Source organism: Zingiber officinale, chromosome 9A (assembly GCF_018446385.1).
Source record: "Zingiber officinale cultivar Zhangliang chromosome 9A, Zo_v1.1, whole genome shotgun sequence".
NCBI classification, from domain to species: domain Eukaryota; kingdom Viridiplantae; phylum Streptophyta; class Magnoliopsida; order Zingiberales; family Zingiberaceae; genus Zingiber; species Zingiber officinale.
Window position 1 is genome coordinate 53,256,837 of NC_056002.1, and position 14,865 is coordinate 53,271,701.

A 14,865-nucleotide genomic window follows, 5' to 3' on the forward strand; every position below is an offset into this window, starting at 1 on the left:
AGTCTCTTCCCTGGATAGATGCTTGACTCCTAGTAAGTATGAGCTTAGGAGCTCTTAATGAGTTCAAGGTCTTAACAACAGAATGCTCGCAGTACATCCTTGGAGAACTCACCTATATAAGTGTAACTGTGGGGCCGCAATGTGGGGGGTCTACTCTAGACAACTCTCCTTAGCACTTATGAAACAAGATTCGGTGGCATGGCCGTAATGCACCAACCCAGAAGGATTCAACCGTCACCCGTGATGAGTTGTTACCAATTGATTTTCACATATAAAAGGTTTAAGTTCAAGACTGAGTTCTCTTCAAACCTATGTGAATAAGATTGGTGTACTTAGGTGAAAATTTAAACCGGAAGGTATTTTCACTAAAAGCTCATTGCAACCAAACCTCAGGACAAGTCTTTGTTTTTGACCAAAATAATTTGAATTAGTGGGGGATTGTTGAGTTCCGTGTTTTTAATTCAAACTATTCTTTGTTTTTTGTTGTTGTTGTTCTAGTAATGCATATGTGTATGCATTTAGTCCCACATTGCTAAGCTAAGAAGGTTGGAAGACCTTATATATAGAGCCCTTCCATCCTTGCTTAGTAAAGTTAAGGGAGACCTACACTCATGCGCGGGTCGAGCCCAAATCAGGTGGTTTCGGGGGGTTCGAGCCAGAAATCCATAAACCGGGCGCGACGCATGCGATCATTGCGCGCAGAGGGGGTGCAAATCCCCAGCTCGTGGGTCTCACGCTTGCATGCGGCTTGGTTTGTTTTTGCCAGTCTTTGTTTTGGTTTGGTTCTGTCCCGAGCGCGTGAGCGACGCACGGTTTGGACGCTTTTGTTCGCTGGCGAAGCAGTGCTTACTGCTTCGAAGTGAATAAATGCTGTGCCTCTGTTCCTCGTTCGGTAGCTCTCGAGCAGTCTGCCTGCTTCTCCTTCTTCCCTCTCTGTGTGTGTGTACGCTGTCCTGAGGCTTGGTTCCGCGATCTGAGGTTGAGTCCGAGTGCGACGTTCGTCTTGGAGTGCACCTACGGACGACGCGAGTGGTTGTCGGATCTTGGGAGAATTTTACCAGAGAGCCTCTGCACCGTGGGCGGCAATAAATTCTCTAAAGATAGTCAGCACGTCGACGCTTCAACCGGAACATAATAATTTTTGAATCATACTCTTTTATTTACCTGTTTATTGCATGATTGCTATTTTGGTGCAAATATATTACCGTGTTAGTGCTCTCTTACAACAGCAGCAACGTCCTCTTCACACAAGGGATTACGTACCATATCGCTATCCTTTGGGCTCAAACTCCTCTAACTAAGCATAGTCAGGGTCTCGACCGTGACCGTGATATCAACTTCCCCTCCATGGTCGAGCTCTTTTTGAGGTTCAAAACTTCTCCGACTCGGGCAACTTCTCCGACTCGAGCATAGTTGGGGTAAATATCAACTTTCACGAGGACACCAAGTTAGTATGATATTCAAAGCAAATCCATGAGACTCAAGATTTTTTCAGTTCATGAGGACATTGATTACAACAGTTAAAACTATCCAGGAGATAGGGAAAATAACAAGTTAAGTCTGCTACATCTTCTCGGAATGCTATTAGTGATCTTTGTCAAGCTAATAGTTGGCGAAGGCTTGTCGGCAGGCAAGTTCACATTCTTCAGCAGCTACTTGATTTCACCATCCATTCCATATTGATATTGCAACATTTAGACGAGATGTGTGTCGATTAAATAAAAAAAAATTCCTCTGAGCGCAGGAATTTCTTCTTTTTTGTGGCCCAACGCTCGCCCTCCCTAGCATGATATTTTTGGAGCTCGGCCATTTTACTTTCTAGCTAGTTTCTTTGGGCTCCGAGCACTGCCTGTAGTTCATCATTAGAAGCTCTGAGGGCCTCAACTTTAGCTTTGGCTGCCCCTATCTCAACACGGATGAATTCTAATTCATGCAGTCAGGTCTTCGCTAGGGCTTTGGCATATTTCGCATCCTTATGAGCAATTTCCAACGCTGCCTGAAGCTTGCTCTTAACTTTAGCTTTGGTCGTCTCCACTTCAGCATGAACGAGCTCTAACTCGTGCAGTCAGGCCTCTGCCAAGGCTTTCTAGACTCGACCTCGTTTCAAGTGGCTCCTAGTTCCACCTCCAAAATCCTGAGTTCTTTCTGGCTGGCATCTAGTTCAGCCTTAGTGGTTTCTGTCTTTGCTTTAGCAATCCCTGGCATCGTCTAGCTCTTAGGCCTCCAAGACAGCTTTCAGCCTCTTTATCTCCTTCCAGTGCTTTTTCTTTCCCAACTCCAGTCCCTTAATCTGGACCTCGAGGGAATCAATCTTCCTTTTCAACCAGTCCAAGTTGTACTTTGCCCGAACACTGTTTGACTTCCCTTTAGCTATGATTTTCCTCAGTTGGTCGATTTCTATCAACTCTATGGCCAGATCCTCTCTCAATTACTTCAGAAGGGTGAGATCCACCTGTGTTAGGGATGCCTTTGCTCGCATGACAGCTATTGTTGGGACCAAGGGGAGCTGGCATGGATCTAGAAATTTTGCACTATTTCAAAAAATAAATACTAATCACACGGATTAGAACCTCTAGAAATTGTTCAAACACACATGTATAACATAGGAATTAACTATCGCTCTATAAAAGGTACTCACCCCTACAGGCATAAGTATGCGAAGACATGCATCACAAACCCTAAACCTCTTCTCTTCGTTCCAGAACCTCCACCTCCTTCAAAAATTGATTTGAGCATCGAAGTGGTTGGTCAGGGAACCCCATGTCCATCATTCTAACCCTCTCTTTCGTTTGTCTTTTTTTGTCCAAGTTCCAATGGATCTCCTCACGTTGATCCTCATTGTCGCTAGGTGATTGACAATCAAGTTAGCTTCTATGCCAACTCATCAGTAGCTTGTTCACCATCGTTCTCAGGCAAGATCAAATGTAATTTCAATTTATTATTGTCATTAATATCATGAATATTATTATTATTAATTTTAATCAAATATTGAATTGATTTAGTCTATATTGATCAATTTGATTATCCAATTAAATACTAAATTAAATTTAAAAGTTTTTGATAGGATTATGTACTATTCTATGATCCCATTATCCTGGCCTTAAATCAATCAAGAAAATCTGGCCAAATCAAATATTTTAATGACTGGGATAGATGCAGCCACTAGACAGACCTTACTCAACATTATAAAGTTCTATCTTAGAGAAATTCCTTTCAGATACTTGAGGATATCATTGGCATCAAAAGAGTTGAAGATAGTTAACTATACCTCCTTGATTGATGCTTTAGCAAAGAAGATCAATGCTTGGCAAAAAAAATACTCTGACTTTTGTGGGTAAAGCCCAGTTGATCAAGTCAATCTTGCAAGGAATTGAATACTACTGGATGTCAATACTATCATTGCCTAGTGGGGTCATATATCGGATATACAGTCTTTGCCAATTGCTTGGTTGGAGATGTGTAAGCCTAAAGAGGAAGGCGGACAGGGGATGTGCGCTCTTAGCTAAAGTGTTGTGGAGAATACAAGATAAGAAGAATGAGTGTGGATCAGATGGGTACATCACACATACTTGCAAGGGTATGTCAGAATGTATAACCTCACTAGGGTTTGTGTAGCTAGCATAGTAGAAACTGACAGAATGGTTTTCTTTTTATGGTCAGCATTGCAAAGACATTAGTGTGTCATATAATTTCTTCTGAGATGCTGGAGCCCGTAAACAATGGGCAGGGACAGTATGGAGGAAACATGCACACCCTAGTCACTCATTCATGCTATGGTTACTAGCGCACTGTGTTAGGATAGAGCTGAGCATGGTTTGGAACTAACGGTTTGATGGTTCGGAACCGATGGTTCGACGGTTTGAAATCGATGGTTCGACGGTTCCTAGCAGGTCGACCCTTAATCTTAACCACCCAAGATTGTTACAGTTCACGGTTCAGAACTGTCGATTTACTGTTCGGTTCAAGGTTTATCACGATTCAAGATTATTATATTAAAATTTTTAAAATTTAAAATTTATTTTAAAAAAAGGCTTGCATTCATTTAAGCTTCCTACGTATCCCTTTAAGGTATAGGGGAATCAAAGATCATGTAATTCTTATATATTTTTACCCTTTTACATTTAAAAGCGGCGTTATCACTCACTTCTATTTCCCGTTTATGTTGTATTCGTTCCTTCAATATCAAAATTTTCAACTTCATCATCTGAAAGTTGCATTCTTTGGATTTTTTTTTCTCAGCTCTAGTTCAATCGTTCAGTAATGCTTGGGCTTCTAATAAGTTGGAGACAAAGTTGATCGCCATTTATCTAATATGTTGTTGTCAGCACTAATTATCTACTTCATAGCAATAGTTGAGATTGGTTAAGCTAAAATTTCTTTGGTAATCACGAAAAGGATGGGAAAACTTTGAGCCTTCTGTGACCACCATTTTAATATATCAAAATTTTTGCTATCTGCTTCATTAAAGTCAAAAGAAGTCGTAAAATAATTCTCAAGTTCCTATGTGGAACTTGAGGATCCTCATGGACGTTTCAGTCGTTCTTTCAATAAAAGTTTCACTTTTGTAAGTCTAGTAGTTTGTTGTATTTCAAAAATAAATTCTAACATTATATATAATATTAACTGGATCAAGAGAAAAAAATCTTTAATTAGAATTAAAGGTCCATAATATAAAGTTAACATTTCTTGTAAAACTTCTAATTTAAATCTTGGATCTAAAGCAAATGTAATTAAATAAATTTCAGGAATAAAATAAAAATATTTTTCCCATTTAGTTTTCATAGCCAATATACAAAAAGATAATGATTCATTATTAATATGTTCATTTAAAACTAATAATATATTAGATAAATTTTCAAAATTTAATTGAGCAGTGGATAATAAACATCGAAAAGTTATTTGATTGCATCATTAAATACTTTTAAAATTTCACAAATACTACTACAAATACTCTATTATTGTAAAAATAAATATATATTAGTGTTAGTATTTTGTGCAAAAAATGAGCATAATAATTCTTTATATTGAAATGAATCTTGCAATAATTGGTATGTTGAATTCCAACATGTTGGTACATCATGTGAAAATATTTTAGGTAGCAATATATTAGTTTTATAAAGTCTACCCCATTGTTTCATTATAGATGAATGAGACCATTAATAAGAAATTGCAATTATAATTAGTTTAATATAGTTTTCTAAAAATTTTAATCCATCTTGAACATACAAATTTAAAATATAGCATACACGATGAATATGAAAAAATAAACCACCAATAATAGGTTGACAAATAAATTTTAGATTATCTATATAAGCGGTATTGGAACAAATATTATCTAATGATATTGAAAATATTTTATAAGTTAATACATATTCTTCTAAAATTAAATATAATAATTGTGCGATGTTATAACCATTATATAATTCATCAAAAGCTCAATAAGCTAACAATTTTTTTTGGAGATTCCAAGAGCTATTGATCTAATGGCAAGTCACACCCATATACGAATGTGTTTACTAATGATCATTCCAAATATCGGAACATAAAAAAACTTTATTATCTAATTTAGTAAATTCATCAATTAAATTCTATTTTTCTTATTTTATTAATTTTTTAATTGTACGAGTAAGTATAGTTCTAGTAACATGTTTAGCACATGAATTAAGAGATTCTTTACAAAAATCTTCATATGTCCATTTAGATCCAAAACTAAAAGAAAGATATTCTATAGAAACAAATTTAGCAAATGATTCTTTTAATTTATTATCTGAATAAAAAAATAAACCAAAATCAGTACTACAGCTAATTGAAAAAAAAATCTAGATAATTGTGCTTAAGAACGGTCGAGTCTATATTCCATTAGGTGCTTCATTTCTACATGTCATTTCAATGACTCATAGTCATCGTCGGCTTAGAATTTGTAAGAAGCATTGCAGTACTTACATTTTGCATGCAATTCTCCCGATGGAAGAATGACCTTCTCAAAATATTTAGTGAAAATAGAAGACTTTAGAAGAGGAATTTCCCGAACCTTAAAAGTAATTACATCGATACTTCCTTGTGTTTCAAGTGTCGGATTCAAAAGGGGCTCAATCTCATCATCGATGGATTGAATGTTCCTCAGGAGGATTCACTATTTCCTTTCCCTTTCAAGCTCGAGATGATGCACCTCCACGATCTCCTTTCATAGTAATTAAAAATTAGAAATGAAAGTGCGTAGAAATGAATGTGAAAATGTATAGAGAATACAAAATTGAGATTAAGAGTAGAGAAGATGTGTGTAAAAATGATGAAATGAACTCTCTATTTATAGAGTTTGGATAGTAACGAACACTAAATCATAGTCATTGATAAAAAAATGGTCAAATGATTTTAACCATTAAAAAAAATACTCAAAAAAAATCCCCACCCCTCCCTCAATGCCTACGAACCAGCGGTTAACCGGCGGTTTCAACGATTAGGAACCACTGGTAGAAAATAAATTGGGTGAATTGGTGGGCCGAACCGGTGGTTAACCAGCGGTCCGCTAGTTTTTGACTTATGGAACATGAATTGGCCTGACATCCTACCAGACCGGTTCTGATTCAGCTCGGTGAACCGGGTTAACGAGCAACTGGCCCGTTGACTCAGTTAAGGGCCCGAGCTGCATTTGGTCAAACCTGGCCCGAGGGTGGGTCTATGCTATGATATGCCCAATGCGGTGTGTGCTAAAAATATATTTCATAAACATGCATAGTGGAATACATAATGATAAATAAACTAATTTATTACATCACACACTCCACACTCATGCAAGATACAATCACACAGACAAGATCATAAAAAACAAGGCTAAGATGTAGAGAACATCTTTATGATAAACTAAACCATAAGCATGGATGTGACTCTCAAACTTATTTTATGGTAGAGCCTTTGTCAAAGGATCTGCTAGGTTCCTTTCAGTGGAAATTTTTTCGAGTTATATTTCTTTCTTACTAATAATCTCCCTAATCAGATGATAGCTACGAAGTACATGTTTGGATCGCTGATGAGACTTAGGTTCCTTTTCTTATGCAATGGCTCTAGTGTTGTTGCAGTAAATAGGCAATGCTTTAATAGTGGATGAAACCACACCAAGTTTGGTAATGAGCTTCTTGATCTAAACTGCTTCTTTTGCTGCTTCCAAAGCTGCAATATGTTGGTGCGGGAAGCATCCGACAATCGAACCTATGTTTTGATTATGTCAAAGGGTTCAAAGTTAGGTTGTCTTGTTATCTAACAAGTTTGATGAGATTGCAGGAAAGTCCTAAATGTACTTAGGCAAAAGTCCTAGCTGCGGTTAGGCAGGTGGAAACCCCTAGGGGGTGGTAACCCTAGGTCCTAGGGGGAGGTAACCCTAGGCAAGAAGTCTTGGCGGGTTGAGGGCTTCAGGCAAAAGTCCTAGAGTCGAGGACTCTAGGTGGAAAATCCTGGTATCACGAACCATGTGAAAGACTGGGTGGGTCGTGGAGCGAACGTCCAGTGGAAAGTTCTGGAGCCTCGGGCACTGACCAAAAGTCTAGTTGGTCTGGAGGATCAACTGGCAATAGGTAAACTTTCCTGAGTGGAGTAAGTGAGGATACGTTCCCCAGTGAGGGAATAGTAGGCGTCGATTCGACCTAGGGTTTTTGGTCAGGAATTCAAAGTCAGAACCGAACAGTCCGATGACTATCAAATTCTATGTCTTATTATGTTCTAACTTTGTTCTGCAGGGTATATTGTACTAACGCATTTTGCAGGAAATGAATTGGAGTGTTTTCCTCAAGTAACCTAGAGAAGCAACCTCGCAGTAAGGCGTGAGGGTGCCCTCATGGAGCTTGAGGGCACCCTAGACACTGGCGTGAGGGTGCCCTCATGGAGCTTGAAGGCACCCTGGACCTGGCGCGAGGGTGCCCTCATGGAGGTTGAGGACACCCTCAGGTGGCTAGGCTATGACCGGGTTGAAGCTCATCCTCACTGCAGATTCGGTGTGGATGAGGGCGCCCTCCATGCTATTGAGGGCGCCCTCCACAGGCTATAAAAGGTAGTCTTGAGCAGCAGCTTGGAACAACAACGAAATCACAATCTGTCTTCTCTTTGTTGCTCAAAAGACAATCCAGAAAAGCTGTAGCAAGACTCCGACAACCAGGAGCTTCAAACTTATTATTTCTATTGTTGGTATAAACTTAATTACTGCTCTAATTGTATTTCAAAATGTAATATTCCCGTGCTTATAGTGATTGCCCAAAATAAACGCTCAACGAGTGTGGGCCTTAGAGTAAGAGTCGCCCCAGGCTCCGAACCAAGTAAATCTTGGTGTTCGTGTGTTTGTTATTTACTTTTCCGCTGCATGTTTTATTTCTGATTCTTCCGAAACAAAAGTGAAAGTCACGAGCGCTATTCACCGCCCCCCCCCCCCCCCCTCTAGCACTTTCAATCCAACACAATATATTCCGCCTCACAGGTAGAATCTACAACAGTGTATTGCTTGGAACTCTTCCAACTAATTTCATCTCTATTTAATATGAATATGAATCCAGACTGTGACTTGGAGTTATCCTTGTCCGTCTGAAAACTAGCATCCATATACCTACATATGATCATATCACCATCTCCATATACCAAGAACATGTCCTTAGTTCTTCTCAAGTACTTAAGGATTGTCTTGATAGCCACCTAATGATCCATTCCTAGATTTGACTAGTATATGCTCAAAACACTCAAAGCATATGATACATCGGGTCTTGTACATAATATAGCACATATGATAGATCCTATTGCGGATGTATAAGGTATATTATCTATGCAAATCCTCTCATCTTTTGTGTGTGGGTATATAGACTTCAAAAAGTGAATTCTATGACTCATAGGTATGAAACCTTTTTTAGATTCAGACATACTAAACCATTTTAGCACTCTATCTATATATGTCGACTGTGATAAATCAAACAACCATTTTGGTCTATCTCTATAAATCTTCATCCCTAGGATGTAAGTTGCTTCTCCCATATCTTTCATGGAGAATATAGTGGACAACCAAATTTTAACTGACAGTAAAACTAGCACATCATTTCCTATAAATAATATATCATCAATATATAATATTAGGAATATGACCACACTCCCACTAACCTTTTGATACACACAAAGTTTGTCTGGATTTTGTGAGAAATCAAATTCTTTAATCACCTAACCAAAACGGATATTTCAACTCCTGGATGCTTGTCTATAAATGAACCATTGAAGCTTGCATACTTTATTCTTGTTAACAAATGTAAAACCTTCGATTGTATCATAAACACGTTCTCGAGCAGGTTTCTATTAAGGGAAGTCATTTTCACATCTGTTTGTCATATCTCATAATCATGATGAGCTGATATGGCCAGGAATATCCGAATGGATTTAAGTATGGCTACAAGTGAGAAGGTTTTATCATAGTCAATGTCTTTCCTTTGATGATAGCCTTTCACTACCAACCTTGTCTTGTAGGCATTACATTACCATCCATGCCAATTTTATTCTAGAAAACCCACTTACACCCTATAGGCATAATGCCTTCTAGTGAGTACACTAAATTTCAAACTTAGTTTTCGTACATGGAATCCATTTCCGAATTCATGGTTGTAAGTCACTTGTCCTTTTCTGAACTATTCAGAGCTTCTTCGTAATCAGTAGGTTCATTGTCCTCAATGAGTAATACGTCATTCAATTCTCTTACAAGAGATCTATATCTCTCAAAAATATTATGTGTCATACATAATCTACGAGAATGTTGTGTTATAATCAGTTATGGTTCTTGACTAGACATCTCATTAGTGTCTATTGGAGTCTCTTGAACTTCATTAAGTTCAACTATACTACCACTTGCTTCTTGTAAGAGAAACTCTTTCTCTATGAATGCATCATGCTTTGAAACAAACTCCTTTTGTTTCAAGGGGTAATAGAATTAGTAACGCTTAGTTTCCTTAGGGTATCTAATAAATAAACACTTATCAAACTTAGCATCCAACATGTTTGATAGAGTCCTCTTCACATAAGCAGGACATCCATATATCTTTAAATAAGATATGAGAGGGTTCTTACTAGTCCATACCTCATATGGAGTAGTTAAGATTGCCTTTGTCGGAGCTCTGTTTAGCAAGTAAATAACTGTCATAAGTGCATAATCCCAAAAGGTTTTGGGAAGATTTACATGATCCATCATTGACCTAACCATGTCCAATAGGGTTCGGTTATGTCTTTCTTATACACCATTATGTTGTGGGGTATAAGGCAGAGTCTATTGAAACAATATACCATTGTCTCTTTAAAACTCTTGGCTTAAATACTCACCACCTCGATCGGATCAAAATATCTTAATACTTTTACCAAGTTATTTCTCTACTTTATTTCTGAATTATCTAAACTTTTCAAAGACTTCAGACTTATGTTTCATTAGATACACATACTCATAACAAGAGTGATCATCAATGAAAGTAATGAAGTAGCTATAACCTCCTAGTGTGTAAGTTGACATTGGTCCACATACATCGGTATGTTTGGGCCCAAGTAACTTATCAACTCGTTCACGCTTTCCAGGAAAAGGTAACTTTATCATCTTATCTTTTAAATATGAATCACATGTATCAAATGTATTTAATACAAATGATTCGAGAACTTCAAGCTTTTACAATTTAGACATGCATTTCTTACTTATATGGCCAAGGTGGCAATGCCACGAGTAAGAGGTTAATTGATTATCTATTCGAGCGCGTTTATTGCTCATTTTGATATTAAATACATCACCAGATATATCTAACGCGTAGATGTCATTGCATAAAGTTCTAGTACCATAAAGAACGTTATTCAAAGTTATATAACAATAATTGTTACTAAAAGTCAAATGGAAACCTTTTCTATTTAAGCAAGAAATGGAAACCTTTTCTATTTAAGTAAGAAATAGAAACAATGGTCTTTATTAATGCAAAAACAAAATAACAATTATCCAGTTCTAAGACAAGTCCACTAGAAAATTTTAACAAGTATGTTCCGATGGCGACTGCAACAATCTTTGCTTCATTCCCAACTCGCAGACTTGATTTTCCTTTGACGAATCTTCTACTATTCCTTAGCCCCTATATGTCATTATATATATATGAGTCACACCCAATATTTAATATCCAAGTGTCTGAGGAAATAGCATGATAATCAATAATGAAAATATCTGAAGAGGTGGGGCATCGATGCCTTATTCTTCTCCATGGACTTAGGATAAATCTTACAGTTTCTTCGTCAATGTTCGATCTTACTACAATGATGTCATGTGTCCTTTTGTGCTGGTTCTACTGTCTTGGCATTTTTACTCTTCCCCTTAGCCTGATGTTTTGGCTTCCTCTTAGAACCTTTCTTGGAGGAGTCTATTAACATCACAATTTACATGTAATAAAAGCTCATTTATTTATCAAATTCAAATATCCTTATTTTGAATTTAGGAGATGGTCAGTTTTCTCTAAATGGGTTGATATCTACCATAGATAAGAACAACCTTGACTTTGGCCAATAAGTCATTCTTAGCTATAGCGGTAGGTAGCAAATTTATCGATTGCATATCGCTTATATGCAACTATCACATTATGCTAGTAACTAATTGATTTTCACATAAACATCAGGTTGTTAACACATTAACAAGTATATATCAAATGCATATCATCCAACTTCACCTCTATCCATATTAATCATGGCTTTGGCACGATAAATCAACGCTTCAAGTTTAAAACCAACTCGTTAATCATGAGATTCCATCTCCATAGTTTGAACATATTTAATTTCAAGTTGAGCTTAACTTTAGCCAACAACTCAAATAAGAACTTAAACTCTAGTTCTTACCATATTAACAAAAGGTGTAGATTTTAATATTGTGTAAGGGATTTGGTCTCATCTACATCATGCAAATATTCTTTATACGCATGACATAAATGATGGCATGACACATCGCACGCATGAAATAGATGATGACATGCCGCATCGTACGCATGACATAGATGATGACATGATACATTGCACGTATGATATAGCATGACACATCACACATATAGTAAGATCTAATCACATCGCACACATGATAAAATCTAATCATGTCATAATTGATGCATCTACATGACATACAATATGACATGAACATGACATAAATTTAAATATATTATAATTCTATTTTAGAAATAAAAATATGTTATAAATATGATTTTAATAAATCAAGATTTATCTAATCAAATTAGGAAATCAATTTTCAAATTTAATTAACATATCTCATCTAACATGTGATGCTTTGTCCAAAGACTTTGAGTAATAATCCTAATGAGTGACCATATGATATACGTCTCCTTGCAAGGAGCGGTCAATCCTCAATGGGCTATTTAAACACCTTCGAGCATTTCAACTTATACCCAATCATCTCGGGCCCTCACCTCCAAAAGATGTTTGCTTAAGATGTCAAAGTATAAGTCTTCATGACCAAGATAACTTGTATACCTCAAGTCAAAGGAAACTTGCACTCAAGTTAAGTAAGAACTTCACAGACATATCCATATATGTAGAGAACCATATGAAGTCTTACAGTAAGGCATTCCAATGAACTAGTTACCATAACTAGCATCCATGTTTAACTCTCGACATCCCAATGTCTTCAGCTAGTGAGAATAACTATTTGGTCGAATCAAGGAGTATAACCAGTGCTAGTCTTACAGAATTGATGATGTCTTAATGCACCAATTCTATGACTAAGAAAATGTTGGTTGCTACTCGGAATATCGTACTAGTTCCACTATACAAAAATTTTGTACAAGTGTCAAACCTTTCCTAACAACCTATTGTGTTCTTTAGAAATTAAACTTAGAATCGCAAACAGATCTTAACATTATTGATGCCAAGTTCAACTTATCTGTTCTTAAAGGTTTAGACTTGGATCACAAATGATGCTTAACATTATTAATTCAAATCCACCCATGTTACAAAGTTGATTAAATATTTATTTCAAAGATCGGCTTCCAGGTTAAACATGGTGAGGCACTAGGCCTTCTTGGGTATGAGATCATCCACCACTTCCTAGACAAAGTCTTTCAACGAAATTCAATATTTAATCTCCTTATAGTAACCCTAGGTTTAACCACTAAGAACAATCGAATCACAAGATCGAAAGACAAAAGAAACACAAAATTGAAACATAAAATCGATTGTCTAAAACTGATAGCCTCTTGTGTTTGGTATTTCAAAATCCATACAAAGAAAACTAGTATGATGCGGAATAAGACAACTAGTTATACCTTTCTTTGTAGCTAAAGACCTCTTGATCTTCTGTTGTATTCCTCACTTCCTCTTGGACGTCGTGTGGGCGACGATCTACCAAGATGAATTCCACCGAGACCACTTCTTCTTCTCCAAGACTCTTGAGTCATCAAGGGATGCCAAAATAGGAAATTTCCTTCTTCTTCTTCTCCTTCAAGCAACCGGCCACCAAGTGCGTCTCCTCTTCTTCTTCTTCCTCTCCAACAACCGGCCACAAGGATATAGCAACCCTTGATGTCACCGGCCCTAAGGAAGCAAAAGAGGTGATAAGATGAAGGTGGTGCCGCCGGCTACAAGAAAGAAGAAAGGAAGGGAGCATGGCCGGCCACCAAGGAAATAGAGAGGGAATAAGAATAGGTTGTATGTCCATGTGGCACCCTCTCCCCCCTCTTTTATAATCCTTGGTCTTGGTAAAAAAAAAAATTAATTAAAACTTCCTTTAATCTTCTTATGGCCGGCCACATCATGGTATACTAAAAAGGAAAAAATTTTACAACAAAAATTAAAGCTTCCTTTTAAACCATGATGTTTACAAAAGGGAAAGTTTTAAACATAATTAAAACTTTCTTATTTGTTGCCTCCCTTTCAAAGAGAAAATTTTAATAACAATTAAAATCTCTTTTAAATTTCCTATTGTACATGGCAATAAAGGAAAGCTTTAAAAATTAATCTCTCTCTTTTAAAATTTGTAGACAACTACAAAAAAAGAAAAGATTAATTAAAACTTCTCTTTTTAAATCATGGTTACATAAAAAGAAAGTTTTATCAAAAATTAAAATCTTTCTTTTAAACATTATAAACAACTACAAATAAGGAAATATTTTAATAAAATTAAAATCTCTTTTTAATCTTTTGTAGATAGCTATAAAAGGAAAGATTTTAAAATCTAAAACTCTCTTTTTAAAACCATGAGGATGACTATAAAAGGAAATTTTAAAAATAAAATTTCTCTTTTAAATCTCTTTCATGAATGACTATAAAAGGAAAAATTTTAACAAAAATTAAAATCTCCTTTAATCCTATGTGGTCGGCCCCATGCTTCGACACCAAGCATGATTTGGCCGGCCACTACTTGGGCTCCAAGCCTATACTTGACCGGCCCCCTTACTCCAAGCAAGGTTGCGTCCAGCTCATTACTTGGATAAGAAGTGGACTTAGTGGATACAAGGTTTTATAGAGGCTACAACAGGGACTGGAGGAGAAATTGGTTTTGGTCTCCCGATGAGCTTGAGCTTCCTGTGTTCGCCCCGAACACCCAACTCAAGTTCATCAATAATAACTCATACCACTAAAGAGTTATTATTGAACTACCGCACCAATCCCAAATTACATTATGGGCTCCTTCTTATTATGAGTGCATTAATCTCCCGTGTTTAAGATATTAAATGTCCACTAATTAAATGAGCTACTGACAACTCACTTAATTAATATCTAGCTCTAAGAGTAGTACTACTCAACTTCATTATCATGCCGGACTAGGTCCACCTGCAGGGTTTACATGACAACCCTTATGAGCTCCTCAAGGGGGCATCATCAACCTAGATTACT

General features: G+C 36.8%; 1 long non-coding RNA gene across 1 annotated transcript; it reads right to left on the reverse strand.

The window, feature by feature from the left end:
* Positions 1-1,476: 1,476 nt before the first annotated feature.
* Positions 1,477-2,769, reverse strand: LOC122021358. Its single transcript, XR_006122516.1, has 2 exons — positions 2,639-2,769; positions 1,477-2,531 (listed from the first exon to the last, which is right to left on the reverse strand). It is a non-coding gene; the product is annotated as an uncharacterized LOC122021358 (long non-coding RNA).
* Between the last annotated feature and the right edge of the window lie 12,096 nt (positions 2,770-14,865).